We start from the raw sequence: 10,177 nt of genomic DNA on the forward strand, positions 1-10,177 counted from the left end.
ATGGACTACTCTGCTCTCTTCCGTGCTAGGTTTTCCCTATGAGTTGCAGCCGCCTCTTTTCATCTTAGCGTCGTGTAGTCAGATGGCATAAATTCAAAGCAGACAAGACGATGTGCCATCCCAATGGAGACGTGATGGCTTCTCCCATATCCTTCTGGTGAGTTTTCTCTAGATTTGGTTCTTTAATTCTGTAAAGAAATCGGATTACTTGGAAGGTTAGTATCCCGTGAGAAATTTCAGGGAATAGAATCATTAAACTTCATACTTGGAAGGTTTTCACGGAACAAGGAACGTTGAAAATACATGCCCCAGGAAAGATTTTAATGTAGCCACAAATTACTCGGGCACCTACCAAAATCGCGGCGTCTTCCTCCTGATTTGAATCTCACAGAGGCGCCATTGAAAATTGGCTGCAGTACGACCCTGCCGCAGTCTCGCAGATCTGATTTTCTTGGCGACTCAGTCGTCGGGTGCGGAAGCGGGACTGCAGACACCGGCGCCACGGCCACCATGTCCACGCCGTGTGAGCTGTGGAGGCCACACTCCTGGTACCCGTGGCGTATCCTGGCACGCCCGCGAGAACTGAGACTCAATTTGAAGCCTTGCTTTGGGCGACGCAGAGGGCAGACGCCATGGATGCCTGGTATGTTTTCTATTCACGGGTCAATCCAGTGGGATCGAGAACCTAAAAACTGGGGTCACGTTCGAGACATTGATACTCGGCGTTCCAATACTCGACCCTATGTCGTTCTGCATGATGAAATTGCTTGAGATATATAAGAATATTCAACAAAAAATAGCACAGTGCGATCAAGTACAGGTGCAATCCACCTATCTGCTTGCAACAACAAAATTTACATAATGACTATTCATGTTCTTTGAGTTCGTTCTTGGCTTTTTTGGGAAGAATAAAATCACTTGACCAGGATCGTTATTTGTTTGTACCTCTAGATAGTATAAGCTTCTATTAACATTGCACTGAAATTGTTTTATGCTACATGAATTGGTACCAAATCTGCATCAGAACAATAGAAATTTAAACGGAAGGAGGTAATATTATTTTCTCAAGTTTCTTAATAAGAGCCATACATATGTGCGCCATCATTTGCCATACTGTACCAAAACGTTTCACACAGTGTTCAAATTACTATATTTTATTCATTAGCACAAAAAAAGTAAAAGGAACGACTAATGCAATAGATTTATATAGTTTTGTAGTTGTAATATCTGTTTGTAACAGCAAGAAGAGTAAACAAAAGCAATAGTAGTTTATGTCGCATTATTTATGCAGATTTTTGTATTCTAAAAAGGTTGCCAAGATGGACATTCGTCAAAATCATCCATGGATAACAGAAGGAAGTTCTAAAATTCTTTCAAATCACGAGTTTTAGAATCAGCATATTATTTCAACATAGGGACTTCGATCTGATCATTTGTTTTTCTATGATCAACACTCAGAAGCCATGTAACCAAATTGTAGTGGTGTTTTATATTTTCATTCATTGTGAATTATAGTTTGCTAAATAAATATTTTCAAGAGAATCTCGAAGAATTCCTCTCTCTCTCTTTATAATTGACAAACATATGCTACTGGAGTGGCTACACACAGGTGTTGCAGCTAAGACAACGGTCTATAAATGTGCAAGTATGCTCTGCTTGACTGTTCAGCTTACATTGTCTCGCTTCCGTGCAGGCACTCTACTACATCTAATTATAATCGTAAGGTGGAGGTGGAGGACATGGATTTGCACTGACATTAATCTCCTGATGAAATTGCTTGAGAGAGAGAGAGAGAGAGAGAGAGAGAGAGAGAGAGAGAGAGAATAATTTCAACAAAGAGTAAAATGGAGCGACCAAGTATCCATGCTTATTTATGCTGTCAAGATGGACATTCGTCAAAATGACTCAAAGAGAGCAAAGGGAAGTTCTAAATAATTTCAAAGGAGGAGTTCTAGAAGCAGCCCATCACTTAAGCATAAAACCATTGCCTTGATCATTTGTTGTTGGTATGAGAAACACTTAGATGACAAAGAACCAAATTCAACAATAAACATTGAAGTTGTGTTTTATATTTCTTATTCATTCCTGAACTATATTTTTCTGAAACAATATTTCTAAGAAAGTCTCGAAGATTTTCTCTCTACCAGTCTTTTGATAATTGACAAACGCATGTTACTAAATTTGCTGCACAAAAGTATTGTAGCCAACATAATAGTCTCAAAGTGCTCAGCGAACTGCTACAGGTCCAAATGAGACACTCAAACACATTTATTAGCTAATTACCTTATCTTATTTAAAAAACATTCTTTGCATTTAAATTTCAAAAGAGGAAATGTACTTTCATGTCCATTTTGTATCCCCTGGCTACTCAAGACAGTAAACAAGGCACATATGAAGCTTTTCCTACATACAATGGGTGAGGAAAATCCTACAAAATGGCTTGGAATTTAGAATTTCCTTTTTAATAACGAGATTCCAAAAATATATAGCACAAATGCGTACTTATTTTCCTATTTTTCATAATATGCTTTAAGGAGACGGCCCATGTTTGAATAAGCCTTTATTTTTTTGTACTTACATTCACCTCACACTTTTACCTATGTGAATCCTTGACATAGAACATCACAAAATTTGCAACTTGCAACCGAAGTAATTTTACGACCATTGTTGTTTTCCACAACAAAATACTTTTTTTGCGAACAAAAAAGAAAAGAATATTACTTCCACAGTAGATGAAATGGAACTTTGGTGCACTTTCTTTTACATGGTCTTTAGCAATGCGTATGCGTTCTTTAGGGGAGCACTGAAAGGATGAAAAAACATCCATAAAGATATAACCAGAAGCATTCTTATATAAACAATATTGCCACATATAATAACACTATAAGTGGTTTCAGCCTTCATTTTTGACAAAATTTATAAGCCCCTATGTTTGTCCTACAGAGTTGTCTACCATACATACATTCTATAAAATTTCCAAACATAAAAATCAATTGCTGAAAATTCACATAGTAGGATCTCAATGATGATAGAATAATAAGTTGAGTTGTGTCTAATCGTTCAGTCATCCTGATACATTATGTGTTTAGAGTGATAGCTAGCCCGTGCAGTTGCACGGGTTGACGACTAGTTCTCCTAATTCCTACTTCCTTATTAACTTTTCGCAGAGATCATTAGAGTGATTGATTATAAGGAGAAGATTGATTATGAGGAATCATTGAAGATTTCATTTCAAAGAATACTAATAGAATGAGGTTGCTCAAATAAATATCATGCAACCAGGAGTTAAATAGGTATAATTATTTATATACATACATTATAATTTCTCGATAGTTCATTTTTTCTTGTCAGATTGGGCCTCATTTTTTAGTTTTGCACAGGGCCCCGGATTTTGCCAGCTCGGCCCTAGTATGTCCATACATCACACATGATGATGTAAGTGTCCTTCTTTCATACGTGATTCTGTTAGATGGGCAAAACAATACTCCGTACATGCGTGTGTCACATATTACATGAGCAAATTCTGTTAGATCTGGACCATTATAACTAGGACCCACTACTTGTTCGTCTCTTTCATATCTTTTTTTTAACAGGTACATGCCGTATAGGAATTGGACTCTAACTCATCATACGCATGCTGGAAAGGGATATGGAGACAGGGAGAGTATCCTGTGATACGGGAGCATAGGTGCTCCATGATACGGACTTCTGGGCCCTCGGACCTCATATCCAACGGCATACGAGGAGCTGCTGTAGCTGCTGTACTTGCGCGCATTTTTTAGATTTTACGAGGGCTTTTTTGTAAAAAAGTGCATCATTTCACAAGAGCTCTTGGATCTGAGATCCAACGGTAGGTGCTCCCGGAGCACCAGATATTTTCCCTATGGAGACATGGGTACGTACATATTTCTTTCAAGGAAATCCTAGCCATTCTTTTAAGCTCTTTTTCTATTGGCATATCTAAGCCGTATGTTTTCTATCATTTTAAATAATAATAGATAGATAGATGGTCATAAAAAATTGTTTATCAAGATAAAAGTATTCATTATTTTGAAATCACGATCATTTTTTAATTCAAGAATATTTCACAATCTGCAGTTTTTTTAAAAAGTCTCAAATTATTTGTAAAAACGGAAAATGTTAAGACGGAAAAAGGAAAAAAAACAAGGTGCTTCCCATTTTCCTGCCTCTCACATGGGCCAGCCCATGAGGGCACGCAGGGGGGGCTACCTGTTTCCTCCCTGGCCCGTACAACACCAAATAGGAGATCCCTCCCTCGCCATCGTCGGCCACCGTTTTGTCGTTAATGGCACTATCGTCAAGCTCTGGCGCTGCAACCTCACCCAGATGCTCTATTCTCCCTCCGCCGCCGCGCCCTCCTTGTCGAGATATGCGGCTTGACCCGAGCCCAGGCGGTCAAGGCCTCCCCCAAGTTCTCCCACCTCAGGTCCGCCACCAACCCCGACGTCGTCCTTGACTTCTTCACCGTCCTTGGCCTCTCAATCGTCGACATCGCAACCCTCGTCACCTAGGTTTGTCAAATTCTGAGATGGCACGCCTCCTCCTGCATGCCCTAGACAAATTCCACTGTAGATCCATCGTCTCCAAGCTACGGAACTATCTGCACCTCTTGACTCCTCCGAGAAGTTGCTCTAGGCTATCAACTTCAGCAGTACCCTCCTGTGTTGCAAGACAAAAGTGGATCGAGAAAGGTGTGATAGCTCAGAACTTTCTCGATCCGAGATAGGACTTTCAACTGCCCCTACAACCTCAAGAACAGTAAATTCATAATAAAGAAACAAAAATCAACCAAATTTGGAACTTTGGGGGATCAAAGACGATCAAACTTTTGATGTTCTTGCAAATTTTCAGCCACAAACAACACTCAATGAGCCCTCACAAAAAAAGTTACTGCTCAAAATTGCACATAAACTTTGAGCACTAATTTTGTTTTTTTAGGTGAGGGCTCCTCAAATGTTATTTGAGGCTGAAACTTTTGAATGTTTGATCATTTTTTATGTTCCAAAGTTTCAGATTTTTTAATTTTTGTTTCTTTTTTCTATTTACTGTTCATAGATGGTGTAGGGGTACCTGGGTGTTGAAAGTCCTGTCCCGAGTGGATCTTAATGTTGCGTGAGTGCGGGTGAGGTGCTTGCGATATTGCCTAGTTGTGCATCGTGTTGCCGAGGATGATCACAACCAACCTGGAGTGTGTAAAGACAATGATGGCATTGGTCAAATGTCTTGGAGTGCCCCATGGCTGTCGAGTGTTAAGGAACACTCTGAATGCTATTGCATTCCTTGATGAGAAGAAGATCACAACCAAAGTAGATCGCCTGAATAAGACGTTAGGGTGGTCGGATGCCGAGGTGAGCATTTCTCTGCCTAAGTGGCTGCTTGTACTCGGGAAATCAAAAGAATTGCAACGTACTAGTCTGAATTCCTCATATCTAAGGTGGGTTTGGAACCGACCTACCTTGCTCAATGATCGATAATGCTCTATTATAGCCTAGAGGGCCAGATGAGACCTCGGTACTACATTATAAAGTTTCTCGAGGACAATGGGTTGCTCAGTCGTGGACCCAGCCATGATACTTTTTTTTCACGAATACACAAAGCTTACGTATCATTCATTTATAGGTAGAAAAGAGTATACAAGGAGGGTGGGGCGCTAGAGTGCTACGTACACAGGGATGGCGTAGTCGCTAGCGCGAGCATGATAGATGATGGGTATGCTTAGAACCAGTACAAGCACCTAGCGCCTATGGTGCTATGGTGGCTAACCCAGTCGCTCCTGCCTTGATCCAGGAGCTCGCTTCTTCGCGGATGTCTCGGCATAGCTGTGTGGCTGAGGGGGTGCCGCCGTCAAACACGCAATGGTTGCGGTGCCTCCAAATGGACCAAGCGATGAGCAAGATGAGTGAGGAGAGGCCCTTCCTGTGTGCCACCGGGGCGCTGGACGTGGTGGTGTGCCACCAGTCAAGGAACCGAGTGCCAACGGTCGGCGCATGAACTGGAGGGGTGCACCAAGCCAGACATCTGTGCCTAATCTGCCTCGAGAAGGGGCAACCCGCTAGGAGGTGCTCCATGGACTCGATCTCCTGATCGCAGAACAGGCAGAGGGCATGGTGGGGGAGACCGTGGCGGGCCAAGCGCGCGGCGGTCCAGCACCGGTCCTAGAGCGCCAGCCACGCGAAGAACTTGATCCGAAGGGGGGCCCATGATCTCCAAGTCAGCTGCCAGTGCGGTGCACGGATGGAGCCAGCGAAGAGCGCGTCGTAGCAAGACTTGGCGGAGTAGCAGCCGCTGTTAGTCCAGCGCCAGCTCAAGCGATCCGGCTCATCGGAGAGGGTGGTATGCTGAAGGCGGCGCCAGAGCTCGATGTATTGTACCATGGCCACCGGAGAAAGAGCTCCTCGAGGGTCGCGGGTCCAGGCGCGGTGGTAGAGGTCGTCCGTGATGGAGCAGGAGCGACAACGTCGACGGGGGACAAGGGAGGCCCGTGATACATTTTTCAAGGAAACCGATAAGTATTTCATGGAGAAATTCATATGTCCTCACGAGGAAGATGCACCATAGCTCGCAGAAGACTATGTTGCCACTTTGGAAGGGGAAGTGCCCACTAGACTGGTAATTACATGAACAAAGGATTCATAGCTCTATATGTAGAATCGCTATGTAGTTCTAAAGCCAACTATTCTTTTGGTCATTATTTTGTATGGTGAAGAACATACATGTTTCTGAAGATTTATGTGGCTTTCTAAAATCTATCCTTTGATTATGTATTGATTTATTCTTTGTGCCTTTGTTATAAGAAGATTACTTAATATATTTGAGTTTATACTTCATGATTGTCACAGAAGGTTCACTTTTTCGTAAACAGTTGGTATTTGCCATTTTATAAATTTCAATTCATGTTACAGTTATCTTAACTTAGGATTATTCGTTGCAGCATCATAGGAAGATACATCACAAGTTGTATGTGGGTGCCAACTTCGAAGGTTAGAGTCCCCAATGGGCGCACCAACAATTTTAGAAAGCATTCACCACGGGTGCCTCCTAGTCGACGGGAGCGCATCCTCCCACTAAACGAACATCGCCGAAAGAAAATGCAAGCATCAATATCAAGTCTAAAGACTAATTAAACCCCGATAGGTTGGTTTCACCATAAAGAACCTAACCATCTGAACTCAGTTCCCATATTTCAAGGTTTGAATCTCGTTATAAGTACTACTAACAGAGCGCTTTAGCAACACAAGGGAATGTATACATAGAAGTTGGTGTCACGCCCCGAACAATGGGAACCCACGTTTATATATACTAGAGGGTGACGATCACATTGCCGTGCCTTTCCTCAGTCATTTCCCGATCATAACTGTATGCACGGGAGAACTAATCAACAAAGGTTAGCCTCTACGTATGCCAACCGGCCACGAACATACATGAATCAGTCAGCTCAGTGTTGACACACGAACACGTCACGTGTACCCTCGACGTCGAGGGTGATGCACCGCAGCTCACGTCGAAGGAGACCCGACCGACAGCGCAATACGCAAGACAGTCGACGGGCGCTTTTGCAGACCCGAAAACCCCACACCCCCAGGAGGGACCCCGTCAGGGAGTGCGGCGGCTATGGGCTGTCCTAGGTCGATTCGCTCGCCCCTAGAGCCTCGGAACTCGCAGCTCTCAAACACGAAGAACAGCGAAGAACGAGAGAGAAAAAACGGTGGAGAGATAAAACGTAGATGAAAAAGTAGTATATTGATTTGTTCGATTGTGTGTTGTTCAATCGGCCGTCACCCCCAACATATATAAGAGGCGGCTAGTCTTCCCGTACAAGCAAAGGATTCATCCAGGCTTTCCTTACAAGAAAATCACATCAATTCACGACCTAGAGTCCTAGTTCTGGTTCCACTTAGATTCAGCCCGAATCTGATCCAATCTTCTGTCTTGCTCATTGCGCGGACCGTGGAATCTGCATATGACTTCCGATGGAGACGGTTCAAATATCAATCTTGTACGTTTCGATGAGGTCAACAATCCGTATGTTGATCACTTTTCTAAATAAGGCCATCTTGAATACTCCACGGGGTCATCTTCAATTTTGAGTCGGACTCGGTCATATAGCTGACTGGACCGTCCGACTCTTGTAGCGTCTCTGCAGGTCGTATACTACATCGGATGATGATGACTCCAAAAGCAAAGTTGACTGTTTCGATGTTACGAATAACTATCATGTTGAACACTTCTTCATCTGAGTCCATCTAGATAATCATTTGAGCCCATCTTCAGCTTCTGGTCGGATTGGCCTTGACAGTTTCCACCCCAGCAAGCTTTTTCCCGGCAAGCTTTTCAGCCCCGGCAAGGTCTTCGCCCAGCAAGCTCTTCCCCCGGCAAGGTCTTCGCCCGGCAAGCTTTTCAGCCCCGGCAAGGTCTTCGCCCGGCAAGCTCTTCCCCCGGCAAGGTCTTCGCCCGGCAAGCTTTTCCTCCGGCAAGCTTTTCCGCCGGCAAGCTTTCCACGCCGGCAAGCCCTCACATCGGCAAGGTTTTACCCCGGCAAGGTTTCGTTCAGCCGGCAAAGGCCGAATACTTTCTCACTCAGGGCCGGCCCGCGAAGTGTTGCCTCTAACTTTTGCATACGAATCCGGATTCATGACCATGCCAAAATCTGGTGTCAACACCCAGTTTTGTCACCCTCCACCAGAGTGGATAAGAAAAGAGAAAAATACACAGGGCAGCAGTAAAAAGAGAGAAAAACAAGTGAGGCAGTTGAAGCTATTCTATGGATATGTCGTGCATGAACATGAATTGGTGATTACCCGGCTATCTGAGGAGAGGAGATACCATTGAAGTATAGGAGCTCTATACATAGAAGCACGTGACAAAAAGCGAGCAAGACGAGAAAAGAAAATGCGGAGAATAAAAGCTAATCACAAATACATACTTGATGCTCTTTCGACAAGCAGCGAGCGAGATGAGAAAACAGTACATGGAATAAAAGCTAATTGTAACTAGGTAATTAGTGTTATTTAAATAAAAACCTCCAAAACCATGTATATAACTCAACCTAAAAAGAAATACGGAGTTAAAGTTAAAATAATAATTTTGATCGATTTTTTTGCGGGGCTATTATGCAGGATATTGACTGAAGAAACCAACTTTGAGGTAGGTACATTAAAGGAGGTTTGAAGAAAGAATTGGTTTAAGTTCAATAATTCATATTAATCATGTTTAACAAGACGTAAAAGCTAAATATAGACAAGCTAGGATGAGATTGAGTGAAATAATGTCTTGGCAACTTTCAATGAATATAAATACTACTGTAAGACAATAGGTTTGGGGGAACCGGCTCAACCCTCTAGGGGTGGCCTATCACATATATATATAATGAAGGGGTACAACGTTACATCATACGTACATATATACGGGAACTATACAGTCTAACACCCTCCCTCAATCTTAGCCACTTCCTAAAGAATCTAGAAGGGTAAGATTGCGCCGACAGGTCTCGAACTGTGGTAGAGGCAACGGCTTGGTGAAGATGTCTGCAAGTTGATCCTTGGAGGAGATGAACTTGATCTGTAGTTGCTTCTGAGATACACGTTCCCGTACAAAATGATAGTCAACTTCAATGTGTTTTGTTCGGGCATGAAATACCGGATTTGCAGATAGGTATGTAGCACCGATGTTGTCACACCAAAGAATAGGAGACTGCGATTGAGGTATACCAAATTCCTGAAGCAAAGACTGTATCCAGATAATTTCTGCAGTTGCATTAGCCACAGCCTTATACTCGGCTTCAGTACTGCTACGTGAAACAGTAGCTTGTTTTCGAGCACTCCAGGCGATCAAGGTAGAACCAAAGAACACAAGATAGCCCCCCGTGGATCGCCTGTCATCCGGACGGCCAGCCCAGTCCGCATCAGAATAAGCCGAGATGACCCCAGAGGGGTTCGGTCGAATGTGCAAACCATAGGACAACGTGAAGCGAATATAGCGCAAAATACAGACCAATGAGTGTCACGAGGTGCCTGGAGATACTGACATACTCTGTTGACAGCAAAGGAAATATCTGGACATGTGATCGTCAAGTACTGAAGCCCACCAACAATACTCCTATACTGTGTCGCATCAGCAGAAGTCAGAAGCTCACCATCTACAGCAGTGTTCTTGTCAG

General features: G+C 43.3%; 1 long non-coding RNA gene across 1 annotated transcript; it reads left to right on the forward strand.

Annotated features, from left to right (window-relative positions):
* The first annotated feature begins 257 nt into the window (after window positions 1-257).
* Window positions 258-2,090, forward strand: LOC123129946 (uncharacterized). The gene is made up of 2 exons (XR_006463706.1): window positions 258-643; window positions 1,694-2,090. It is a non-coding gene; the product is annotated as an uncharacterized lncRNA (long non-coding RNA).
* Window positions 2,091-10,177: the final 8,087 nt, after the last annotated feature.

Source organism: Triticum aestivum, chromosome 6A (genome assembly GCF_018294505.1).
Source record: "Triticum aestivum cultivar Chinese Spring chromosome 6A, IWGSC CS RefSeq v2.1, whole genome shotgun sequence".
Lineage (NCBI taxonomy): Eukaryota > Viridiplantae > Streptophyta > Magnoliopsida > Poales > Poaceae > Triticum > Triticum aestivum.